The sequence below is a fragment of the Macaca fascicularis genome, chromosome 10 (genome assembly GCF_037993035.2).
Source record: "Macaca fascicularis isolate 582-1 chromosome 10, T2T-MFA8v1.1".
NCBI lineage: Eukaryota > Metazoa > Chordata > Mammalia > Primates > Cercopithecidae > Macaca > Macaca fascicularis.
In genome coordinates, this window is record NC_088384.1 from 58,973,906 (window position 1) to 58,987,440 (window position 13,535).

Sequence of the window (13,535 nt, forward strand, 5' to 3'; positions counted from 1 at the left end):
ACTGGGAGCATTGTCAGGGCTGCAGCGCATCACTCTTTTTTGACCTGCGTCCTTTTAATGTTAGCTATGATGTCGAAAAAGATGAAATTGAAGTTGCCAACATTGGGTGGAAGGCAAAAACCAGAGGAGTTTCTACCCAGGGAGAGTTCCTCGGCAGGCCCCTTGCACCTGGTGGCCTGGAGTTGGGGAGGACTCTGAAGATACTCAGGGGATGGAATTCTGCGTTTTTTTCCATTTTATTATTTTCCTATTCTGACATCTTTGAAAAAAACCCCTCAGTCTCATGGTGTATGGGTCTTCTGATTGCTTTTGCCTTGATTTTATTCTGGCTGAGGGACAATGGCAACTGTGGGCTCCTCATCCAGGATGAAGAGGGCCCATCCGTGGCCTGGGTCCATCCATGCTGTTCATAGCGGCCTCATGGATCATCATACAGAGGCTGATCTCAGTGACGAGCTTGAGCTTACACAAAATTAAATTATATGGGTTTACAAGATTCCTGCCTCAGGATCAGTGACATCAGGCCTGTCCCTGCTGCTAACAAGGGCGACTTTATTATGTGCTGTCATGGTAGCGAAGGCTCACCCACTTGATGGAGATCTCAAAGACTAGCTCTACTCTTGAGAGATTTAAGCTAAGTTGCCTGGGAGTCCCTGGCGCTTTTTCAGGGTTCTACTGAAGACAATGCCATCATCCAAGTATCTCTGAATGCCTAAGTAGCTCTTGCCTCAGGAGCTCTGAGACCTTCTGTTATCTATTTTTGGATTGGCCAAGTCTCCCCCTCCCCCCAGCCAGGAAAGGGAGGCTCTTCCCATCCTTGTCAGCATTCATGTCTTGTATTCCACTCCACAGCCTCCTGGCAAGCATCTCAGTGTCTGCAGGTGAGCGTGGCTGAGTTCAGTCTTGCTTACCGCAACTGTAGACACGATGTCTGTGGAACTAAGAATCCTTCCATTTGTGAATTGGCATTTTGTTTAAGTCCCAGGTCACTAATCTCTGGCAAGACAATCCTCTTTGTGTTTTCTGGTAATGGACTTGAGTGATTTCAATTTAAACAGTGGCTCCACCTGGGAGTGTATCCCCTTCTCACGGTGAGGGTGTGCATAGCCCCTGCCAGGTTTCTGCTGTCCTCTCATCCTGCCACTGGGCTTTTCCCCTGCAGAGGGCCTGGTGCCCACACTGCCTGCAAATGGCCGCTCTTCCTTGTTCCAACCCCAACTCCACTGCAGCTTCCCAGAGCCCTAGAAGTGCTGGGCCCTGGCTGAGCACGATTCCTAGGCCTTGGATGGTGGGTGTGGAACTATGTCCTTGTCAAGGTTATTTCCTCTTCTATTTTCATCATGTGAAGTAAATCACTTTCTCACCATAAAATGCCCTGGAGAGAACAGATGCATGGCTGTGGAGTCTTGTTCTGAGATATATCAGGTACAGGCTCAGGTATGTGGAGGCCACAGGGGGTGGACATGACTGGTCTTTCTCTGTGTGAATCGCATGTTTTGTGCCAGCCCAAGGGTTCTGTGGAGGAGAATCAGCTGTTCACCTGGCTGAGTCTAACTCTGGGATGGTGACAACCGAAACCCCAGCTCCATTCCCTGACCTTCCCTAGGCTGCTGCGTGGGTTCCCTGGCACTCTCACTGGGCTAATGCATTCTATCTCCTTCTGGGGTGAGGCCAGCCTTTACTCATAGTTTCTGCCCATTCCACATCATTCTGCCTCCCACCCTTGGCTTTTTCAAAGATCTGAGCCAAGCATGTGCCAGGGGGTTAGAAACATGCTGTCCACAGGGAACAAAAATACATGGAGATGAGAAACCAGCAGCACATGCTTTGGAGCTGTCACACCTTCTGGGAACTGAAAATCAAACTCTCAGAGATGCCTGGAAACCTTGGGAACACACAAGGCCTCTGTATATATTTCAGTTGCAGAAGAGTTTATAGCCAAAGTAAAAAGCACATGAAGGGCATTCACGTTTCCAGGAACAGAAGCATCCTGTTTGGTTTTTCAGAGGTGAAAGGAGCAGTCTGAAGGGGCCGTGGCATAAGTGTGTCTACAATCAAAGCTCACAGCTGAGGCCCTGGGGGAGGATCAGGTGTGCACCACGGGGTGCACCCCAGCCAGCACTGCACTGACAGGGGCCTCGTCTTTATTAAATTCTGGGCTTTTTCCTGGGTGCTAGTTACAAAATGTGGGTTCAATGAACCCTCTGTCTTGTGGCTGCCACCCATCTCAAGGTCGCACAGGTAATGATCACCACCCCCTCCACCTTCTGCTGAGGGTCCGGGTGACCCCCTGGTGGTGTAACCCAGGCCCTCATTCCTAAGGGGCCCTGAGACTTGCTCACCACAGAGTCCTTGGTCTAGAACTCCCGCACTTGTCCACATGCCATCAAATGCTGTGTACCGAGAGGCACTTGTGTGGAGCCCCTCCTTCCCCAGGCAGCACAGTCCTGCTCCAGCTGACACCACGGTCCAGGTGGTACTCATTTTTCTGCCCGCAGGTCCCATGGAGGAGCAGCCTGAGGACAAAGCAGCACCCAGAGCTTGTTTTTTCAGAGAACCTGGACCTGCCCTGGCTAGAAGCCCCACAGCTGTGGAAACCAGGACCTCCTGCTTTTCAGAGCCTAGATGTGCAGGATATAGATGCACCTCAGAGGTCCTGGGTGTGATGTGGAAGGTTGGGGGACACTGGACTTCCTGCTGCTATGCTCCCATTGCCACATCTTCTACCTGGTGAAACAAGGCAGCTAGCAAAGGTGATAGATTCACCCAGACACGGTGTCCTCCCACATCCTGACCTGGCACCTGAGCCACACTGCTGGGTCTGAAGCTCTCAGGAGCGTGTGTGTGCTGTGACCAGCAGACCTATGGCATGTGTCCTCTTCCTCCGTCTGTGGCGTGAAATCAGTTCATCTGATGGTGTCATGTGAAGTCTTGTCCTGATGGGTAGAACTTTCTATAAATCATCCCATGGCCCCGGGGAAAGGCAAGTTCATCCCAGCAGGTTTAGCTCTTTCTGTCAAACACAACCCTGTCCTTCCCAGGGCATCAGGGCCTGGTGCAGTTGTCCCAGTCTGGCAGGAAGTCCCCTTGAGGGTAGCGTGGAGGGCACAGCCTGGGCCTGACTCGTGACCCTGGTAAAGGGCAGGTGAGCCCTGGGGCTGACCACCTGCACTTTCTGTTTGGTGGTGGGAGATGTGGGGCAATATTTATTATCTTTCCTGTAGAGAGCATCTGCCAGCCCGCCCAGACCACTAGACACCTACAAATGTGACTTGTAGGCAAGTCCTGGCTCTCTGTGGTGCTTTTCTCTCCTGTCCGAGCACCTGTGACTCCCAGGCCTCCAACCCTGCCGGCTTCCCCCATCTAAGCCCCTGATGCAGGGTGAGGACTCTATTGTGGCAGACAGCAGGCCGGTTTACACAGTTCTGTGACAAAATTATAGGTATATATTATTTTATGCCCCACGTAAACGAATCCCATGTACGGATACATTTTTTGACACAGATGGAAGAAATGCATTGGTGAGATCCATGGGCCAGAGCTCAGGCCTGTGCTCAGGCTCTGGCAGCAGCTGTGTGGCTCTGGAGCTGTTGTGGGGGTGGGGAGGTGCTGTGTCTTTGCTCACTGGGTTAAAGGCTTCATTTGTTTCTTTGTTCAGTTTGTTTTCTATGACCCCTGTTCAGCAATATTGAAAATCAAGCATTCCTAGGAGGTGGAGACTTGCTTTGGAGCAGGGGCGGGGCATTGGTTGGAAATGGGGAATAGGTAGACAGTGGGAATTTCATTTTCTGGAGCTCACTGCAGCCTCTTGATGGCCTCGTCACAAGTTCACCTGATGACCTGAGTGGCCACTGTCCTTCTCCTGAGTGGGTTACGAGCTTGCCAGGCACATGAACAGGGCACCCTCACATTTTTCAAGTGAAGGAACTAAGAAGGGGTTGTCAGCAGATTGTCAGCCTGAAGTATGCCAGTGTTTGGTCCACAGTAAACCACACGTGGAGAGCTTTAAAAAATTGCCCTCAAATCTGGCAAAAAAGACTAATAAATTAAATTATTACTGTGATACACATTTCTTTAGTTACAATTATATATATATTATATATATAACTAACAATTTTGCAGAAGTTTCTCATCTACCAGTATTTTTTTGTTTTTGCTTAAGTTTCCAAGGAACCCTAATGATGGAGACTGTCTCTTTTAAAATTAAATTTTATAAATAACTCCCAGAGCCATGATGGTAAGAAACAAAACAAAACAATAGAACTAGAAACTTGAACAAACATTGGATTTCTGCTGGAAAAAGGGCGCAAAGCAGGCCTGCCTGCTGCACTTCCCCAGATCTAATCCTTGAGCTGAAAGAGCTTCCTGGTGAAGCCTCACACGCTCTGTACCGGGGCGTGGGGTGACCCAGACACGCGGGCTCCAGATCTGACCATCTTTACCTAGTTATGGGGTTTCAATCATGTCTTTTAAATTCTTTGAGCTGCAGTTTTCACATATGTAAAGTGAACATATTGTTAAATTTTTAATTTGGGTTATAACCTTGTATAAAGATAAAATAGTACATTTGGAAGCGTTTTAGCTGAAGTTAAACATTCATGTGTGTGCATGCAATGGCTTCTTAATTATTTTTAGGGCTTAACCTGGTTTTGCTAGTACTGCTACTAGCACTGCTACTTCTCCATGTCTCTGAAGACTATGAAATGTTAGAACTTAAGCAACAAGAAGCACCTGTCAAAGGGTTCTATGACCCATGATGGATTTGACACAACTGGCTATGATAATGTGTTAGATGGTGCCTAGAGCACTGCTGAGCAGAGACTTCATGCTGTTCAAAGTTGAAAGAGTCCCTAGAATGATGAACCTGCTGAAGCAGCCTTCAGAACTGAAGTGGAGAAAAGTACATTTTCAGTTAAAGAAAGTCTGAGAGACTGTGTAGCCATCACATCCAAACCATAATAAATGCAAAAGAAACTTGTTCAGGGTGAAGAGAAATGACAATAATTGGAAATTATAGTTTACAGAAAAGATCAAAGTGTGCCAAAAATAGTAAATATGTGAAGGGGAAATTACTATTTTAATGACATCCTCCAGGAATTACAACATGTGCAGATGAAAAATCCAAGACAACATGGCACAAAAGATGAGAGGAGGGTAAGGTAAGGTTTTTGTGTTTTATATAAGTGTTATGGTATTTAATATATGTTAAGTATTTATATTTTAATTTCTAAAGAACTCACCAAACATAAATAAATGAAACAAGGAGTGATAGTTTAAAAAAAAATCAAAGTACAAAATCCATACAAAAAAAAAAAAGAAAGAAACCCCATAAAACAAACAAACAAACAAACCAAAACTACAATAATCCAGAAGAAGACCAGGAAGGTGGAACAGAGACTGTCAAAGTAGGTAAAAAGGAAACCTCAATATCTGCTTTTAAAAAGAAATACACTTATGATATAAAGATACAAATAGATTCGAACTGAAAAGATGGACAAATATACACCATGCAAATCTTTGTTATCAAAAACTGCAGCCAGTGTGTTAATGGCAGATATGACAGACTACAAGAAAGACAAGCATCACCAGGGATAAAGAAGGATGTTTTATACTAATGAGTCCATTTGCTTAGAACACCTAATAATCATAAGCATGCACGCACCCAAGAAAAATAACAAGATACATTAAGCAAAAGTTATTGAATTAAAAGGATAAATGCATAAATCCACAATATGACAATTCTAATTCTTATATCTCAGAAATTAATAGAAAAAAATACAACAATAAGACTACAAGGTATTAATAGGGGAGATTATAACCAGAGCACCGGGAGATAAACAGCAATATCCAATATACTTACAACTACTGGGTGACAACTCAAAAGAGCCCAAAAGAATTTTTGACACTAGATAAAGGTAAATAGCCTGGAAAACCTACAAGCCAGCATAGGAAGGAAGTGGAAAATGAAACGTTGATTGAAAATAAATCTGAAAGTCTGGGCACAGTGGCTCATGCCTGTAATCCCAGCACTTTGGGAGGCCAAGGTCGGTGGATCACCTGAGGTCAGGAGATTGAGACCAGCCTGACCAACATGGAGAAACTCTGTCTGTACTAAAAATACAAAATTAGCTGGGTGTGGTGGTGCATGCCTGCAATCCCAGCTGCTCAGAGGCTGTGGCAGAAGAATCACTTGAACCCTAGAGGTGGAGGTTGTAGTGAGCCGAGATCTCCCCATTGCACTCCATCCTGGCCAACAAGAGCAAAATTCTGTCCCCCCAAAAAAATAAGAAAAGAAAAGAAATCTGAAGGAAGGAAAAGAGAATTGAGGATAAAACTTTGCAAATACAAAATTCAAAAATCAAATGATAGAAATAAGTTCAAATATATCACTGTTTCCTACCAAACATAGAGGGATTAACCTCATATATTAAAATACAAAAGTATCAATAATAAAGCAGCACTTTCAAATTAAAGAAAGAAAAAATAAAATAAATACTGTATAAAAATTTAAGTAAATATTCACAGAAAGCAAGCTGCTATCACAAAATCAATTTTAGTTCAAATAAAATGTAAGGAAGAAATCATAAACAACAGGAGAGACACTGCACATGGACGGACAATAGAACCGTGTAGGTGAAGCAACGTCAAGTCCAATGCTGGCCTCACCTCCAGGACATGCAAAGAAACTAACAGGATAGAGCAGGTCTAGAGAGGGACACTGGAACCCATACTTCTGAATTTAAATGGGAAATAGACAAAGATGCTATGTGTTTATAAAAGGTTTTAAAATCACAACAAATGCTGAACATACATCATTTTCTAGTATATGTAATACTTACCAAATGAGACCCATATTCGGTTGCAAAAGAAATTACAAAAAACCAGAGCAGGGAACCAAAGGACTAACAGAAGTCAGAACAAAAACACACAGATATTTTAGGAAAAAATGGCACAGTGATTTAATGATAAATCACTATAAACATAAAGGGATTCACCCAGAATAGAGATGAGATGCCAGAGTTCAAGATGACAACATGTGTCAGCCTGACTTTCTGAATGACTGCACAGGAAAGGCTGCCATCCAAAGAAGTGCAGAAAAGGACACCCTTTAAGTCCTGGATGGAGGAGGAAGACCCCCAATGCTGGATGGAGAAGGGTGCCCCCCAGTCCTAGATGGAGAAGGATGCCCACCTCAGTCATGGATGGAGAAGGATGCCCCCTAGTTACTGGATGATAAAGGATGTCCCCCAAGTCCTGGATGGAGAAGGATGCCCCCCAATTCCGGGATGGAGAAGGATATCCCCTAATTCTGGGATGGAGAAGGATGCCCCCAGTCCTGGATGGAGAAGGATGCCCCCCAGTCCTGGAAGGAAAAGGATGTCCCCTAGTTTACTGGATGATAAAGGTTGTCCCCCAAGTCCTGAAGGGAGAAGGATGCCCCCCAGTTCCAGGATGGAGAAGGATGCCCCCCATTTTTGGGATGGAGAAGGATGCCCCCTAGTCCCGGATGGAGAAGGATGCCCCCTAGTTACTGGATGGAAAATGATGTCTCCTGAGTCCTGGATGGAGAAAGATGGTCCCCTAAGTCCTGGATGGAGAAAGACAGTCCTCCAAGTCCTGGATGGAGAAGGATGCCCCCCAGTTCCTGAGTGGAAAAGGATGCCCCCCAAGTCCTGGATAGAGAAGGATGCCCCCTAGTTACTGGATGGAGAAAGATGTCCCCAAAGTCATGGATGGAGAAGGATGCTCCCCAATTCCTGAATGGAGAAAGATGCCCGCTAGTTCTACATGGAGAAGGACAACCTCCAGTCCTGGATGGAGAAAGATAACCTCCAGTACTGGATGAAGCAGGATGTCCCCCAAGTCCTATATGGAGAAGGACAAACCCCAGTCCTGGATGGAGAAGGATGACCCCCTGTCCAGATGAAGAAGAATTTCCTCCACTCCTGAATGGAATCGGATCCCCTTCAAGTCCTGGGTGGATAAGACACCTCCCAAGTCCAGGGTGGAGAAGGACATCCCTCAGGTCCTGGATGGAGAAAGGATGTCCCCTAGGTCCTGGATGGAGAAAGATGTTCCCCAAGTCCCGATTGGAGAAGATGGCTCTGGGGACCACATGGGCAAGGATACCCCTTTTGCAGCCTCCCCATTCATACTTATCCTGACCTGTTAATGTAGAACAAAGAGATTTGGAGGAAGAAACATGGGACTAAACTTTACTCAGAATGTTTTCCTTTTCATCAACATTTTATAAATTCTAATTTTTATTTGATAAAAATAAGTGAAATGTATGATATAAACACAGTATAACAACCGATTAGACCTATTTTTCCAGATCTGAGTCCTGGCTATGGGCACTATTGGTCATTCTACTTTTCTGTATTTGTAAAGCTTCTCAAAATTAAAGATAAAAGAGTTTATTGCTAATAACATGTATAAATAGACATTGAATAAAATGTGACTCTTTAAAAATTAGTTTATTCTATGGGCTTCTTTTGAAGGGTTATGGTGTACTAAAATTACTAGCGGATCTTTATTACAAACTCACTAGTAAAAATAGACAATGGGAAAATATTTGAATTTGTTATAAATTAGTGTTGCGTGAGTATTAATCAAAACTTTAAAACCAAAATATATGGACATAAGAATAAATTATTTGACTTAATTATCCGTTGACTTTAAAATCTAATTGCTAAATTTACTTTTTGCCCATTTCACCTCCTTCAAATCTCCAAGGAACTCTTCTTTTTCTCTCCTGTCAGTACTTTATTCTCCCTTATTTTTTTTTTCAATTTCCTGATTTTTTGAACAACTCTAAGAGAGTTGTGTTTTGCTTGTGTTAGAATGACGTCATTATGCCAACCCATTAGGCAACTAGACCCTCACCAAGGTGAGCACTAGGAGACTTCAGACCATGGAGCCTCTCCTGATTTTTGACTCAGGCTACCTGGCAACTGTGTTTAAATGATGAATTGTTTAATTTTTTAGATCCCCTAGAGATAAAGAAGGATTTTAATAACCATCAATTTAAAATGCACTGGGACACTTTATGACTGACATTTCTTGCAGTTTCTGTGCTGCGGCCTTATGAGTAACTGTCTGTAAGGAACAGCATGTTCCTCATTCTGTCATTGCTCCTTGGGCTCCAAAAGGAAAAACCAGAAATTCTGTGGCTTTAAACATGGAAACATTCATTCTTTAAAGAAAAAGGCTGTAAAGTAGAGATAAGAACAGAGAAAGGATGTTATCAAATACATGCAAATGGACAAAATATGAATGATTATGTTCTCATATTCAACCCAACTTTTAAAAGTGGATGTATGAGCAGTGCCAGCATTTAGTCAGGCCATGGCGAGCCCATGTGCTAGAACAAGAGGCCACACTCAAGGTCAGATGGCACTCACGACGCAGGGCCTCTGCTCCTTTATGACTCCCTCTCTTCAGTGACCCAGAGCACCCTCCTATCACAACCTGCGGGGGAGAGGAAGGTGTTAGGGCACTTTGAATGACAGCGGAGCGTGTGTCTACACGCTCTCCTCACATGCCACAAATCCGCATCGCTTTCCAATATTCCAAAGGATTCTGAGTAAGGAACATTGCTGCAGAACCAGTAAAAGCTGCCCTCACAGATGATGCTAAATTGAGTTTTACAAAGTATTGTGAGAGATCTCGGGAGAGGGGGAGCAACCTGCTCATAGATTTTTTCATAATCAACATTTAAACACCTCCGTTAGGCAGAAAAGCAGCGCTACCGGACTTAGTTAGCAGCTCTTTCCCGCTGGACATCTCGGCCTCCAGACCCTACAGAGAAGAGGCCACGACCTAAAAGCAGCTTAAAAGCTTGAAAAAATAGAAGGTAAGGATTCAGCGAATATCGAAATTTGGAAAAGGAGAGAAGACTTTATTCCTTGTAGAGGGTTACAGACTGCAAGGTGGCTACCCCACAGGCTGGGAAGGACAGCCTCCTGCCCAGACCAGAGATGGGCACTTCCAGGAGGAGGGGTTGGGGCAGGAGCTTTGGGGTGAAGATACACATTCATCAAGTGACAGGCATAGCAACATAAAATCAGCTGTAGGTAACACAGAATGATTCTGATATTGATGTTCAATTCCACACACTAACAGATGTGAGAACATCATTCACTGCACCTGGAGAAGGTACTGTATCTGCTCTGTGCTAGTCCAGATGACTTATGTTTATCGTTGCCTGGGTCTGCATTTTCTCTTCTCTAAATTTTGCTTCTCCTGCAAAGCTTGTGCTGGGACATCATTTCTAGGGTCAAGGTTAAGCTGAGCCTCAGAGGTTTCACTGCAGCTATGGTGGATATGGCTTGGTCCCCTGCAGTACTCTCTGGAAAGTACCTTCCTCCATTTGAAATCCCTGAAGTGGTACCTCCTACAGCCTGCACAGCTCTGGCCTCTGCCGCTAAAACTAGACAGGAGGTTCATCCCCTGCTTCTTTGTAGAGAAGAGCCACCTGCTGACTGAGCTGAAAAGGGACTCCCCACAGACTAGGCTCACAAGTGTCCTGACAGCTGGGCAGAGCACGGGGACAGGGAATTCTGGGCAGACCCTCTTCAGAAATTGTGTCTCAAGGGGCCTTGGGGAACTTGGTCAACAGATGGCAAGACTTCATCTGTGGGCTGGCAGGTCAGCTCAGCGGGACTCCTGGCTTTGGAGCCGAGACTCAAGTCTCTACTCTGTACCAAGACAGAGACGGGGGCCGGGAAACAAGACACAACCATTTTCCATCATCGAGGGGCAAGGCGGTGCTTGGCATGAGGCAGAACCGGGCTCCGTCAATGCCACACGTCAGGAGGAACCTCTTTTCTGTTTCAACCCCTCCTGCTCATTTGTGGTAGCCATTAGAGCGGCCTGACATAGTGTTGTTCTCCACGATCTGAGGACGTGATAGGATTTCATTCCTGCTCCACCTTGTGGATGGATGGAATCACGCGCCCAGCTCTGGTCAAGACCAAGAAACTGAGGTATCATTTTTGTTTCTGTGGGACCAGGAAAGGGGCTCTAATTTGGCTTGAAGTGTGTGTGTTTGTGCATGTGTGTGAGAGCGGACAGGTGAATGTGTGTAATGGAGAGTGTGTAGGTGAGTGTGTACATGTGTGAGAGTGTGTATGTGAGTTATTGAGTGAATGTGGAGAAATGTGTGTTTGAACATGGGAGTATGAGGGTGTATGTGGAATATAACTGTGTGTGAAAGTGTGAATATGAGTGTGTGTGTGTGTATTAGTGCGTGTGTGTGTGTGAATAAGCCATGTGAGTGTGGTGTGTGAGCTTGAGCCTATGAGTGTGTGTGTGCTTGTGTGTGAGCATCACAGAATATGTGAGTTTGGGGTGAGTGCAGGCCACAGCCAGTCCTGCCTGGGGCACTAGAACTCTCCAACCCAAGCACCTCAAGTCGTTCTCTTTCCTCACTCCATCCTGAGTTTCTCAGCCCACCACCTTTCCTCTAAACCCCCACAGGGAAACAGAGTCCCGGGGACCAGGGGCTCCGAGCATGGCACACTGCGAAGCCTCCTCCCTCGCCGCCTCCTGAGAACCTGGGTGGAGCACAAAACAGTCAAATATATTCGTCTTCTGTCATCACTAACTAGAGCTCCACAAGTTCCCAGATCGTCCCGTTAGCTCTTTGCCATAATTATCTAATTTTTGATATCATACTAAGACTCCTTAATTATTCCCTCAGAAACAAAGCAAATCCGTGGGATGCAGAGGGTACACAGATGACTTCTGCTCGGGAGAGAAGCCCCAACACAAGTCCTAGGCAGAGCCCAGAGACCTGGACTGTGGCCGCCAGTGGGCATCCAGCTGAGGGACAAGCAGGTGGGCCTCAGTGGTGGCTGCCAGGTCCCTGGATGCCTATGGCCACCGGCCTTGCCTCTCCTCTGCCTCAGAAGCACTGGGGGCTTTGGGGATCTGGTGGTCCTCTGGCCCTAAACGTGGACCTGGTGTGACAAAGTGAAGTTTGCCATCTCCATCCTCCTCAAGCTGCCTGTGCACCCCAGTAGCAGCCACCCTCTCTGTGCTCCTGTCTGCACCCCATGTCCTGGGGTCATTCTTTGTGCTGCACCTGATGATAGCAATCAGTGTCTCGACTGTGACTTGCTTCTCCCCTCAGAGACACACAAGCACTTTCACATCGAGGCTACTTTTCATCCCTTCTGCCTCCTGCAGGGATGCTGGATGCAGAGGCAGGAGGAGGACAGAGGGGCTGGTCTCAGGTGCGGCTTCTCTCACACCTGGCGCAGGTGGCCACTCACCTCCCCGCCCCGCACCCATCCACCTCAGCTCCCGGGTGTGAATGAGAAAGGAGAACCAAGAGATCATCCTTACATGGGACACGCCACAAACCCCAAAAAGACCCATTTGGTGAAAAGAAGTAAAACAACCACAAGGCTACTTTCGCCTGAGGTGGTCTCATGGCTGGAGCAGACCACGGGTCTCCTGCTTGGGCTAGTCAAATACTAACCGGCGTGTCCTTCCATGGCAATTTTCCTTCGGGGTGAGCAAAAACACTTTGTCATCCTCCCACCCCTCAATAGAGCAGAAGGGAACCAAAGGCAACTACAGGGCCTTACAGAGCTGCTCTGGGGCCGCGGGAAACTTATCAGCATCCTGGAAAAGACAAAACCAGTGGGTTGCATGTGGCCTCTGACACCTGCCACCCTGACTGCAGGATGTGGCCGCCCCCACCTTTCACCTTCCCATCCTTAGCAAGCGAAGTGATCCTCTACGCCTGGACAAAGCGCTGGAAAGCCCGGGCCCACCGGTCAGCTCCAGTCACTCGGCCTGACAGGGGTCAGGGAGGCGGGCTAGCCCCACAGCCAAGTCACAACTCCAGGGCCTGGTCTCACTTGAGCAGTGCGGCCTGGGGCTGCTGCTGGGCTGCAGGCTCCACGCCTGACCCTCCAGCCTGCACAGCGGGCACTAGGCCAGGAAGCACCTCCCCAGCAGGCGGCTCAGCACCAGGTTCACGCGCGGCGCCTGTGGTTGGGCGGCAGGGGGTGGGGGGGGGGGCGGGCAGTTCCATGCAATGCTTGCAGACCATCAGTCCCGCAGGGCAGCATCACCGGCTTGTGCAGCAGCCTTGGGCAGCAGAGCCGGTCGGGGGGCGCGCTGGGCGCTGGGGCGGGCCCTGCCTAGCCTGGCGTCTCCAGCTTGCCGCCGGCTTCCCAGGGAACAGTGGCCGCTGGCTCAGGCCAGGGCGCTCCAGGCCGCCCGCCAGCTCCCCCAGCTCCTCCGGCCGCAGCGCCTCCAGCCGCATGGCGACAGCAAACGCTCCCAGGGCCACCGGGAGGCGGCCGGCGCGGGCCAGGGCGTCCCCCAGCCTCAGGCACCGGCCGCGGTCGGGCTGCGCCAGCGGGGCCAGCCTGGAGAGGAAGAGCCCGGCTGCTATGTGGCACTCCCCGTGCGGAAGGCCTCGTCGCCCTCCTCCAAGCGCTGGGCTATCGGCTGCCCGCAGTCGCAGCCTGAACACTGGGTCTGCGGCGAGACCGGCCCAGTGCCGATCCCCGCGG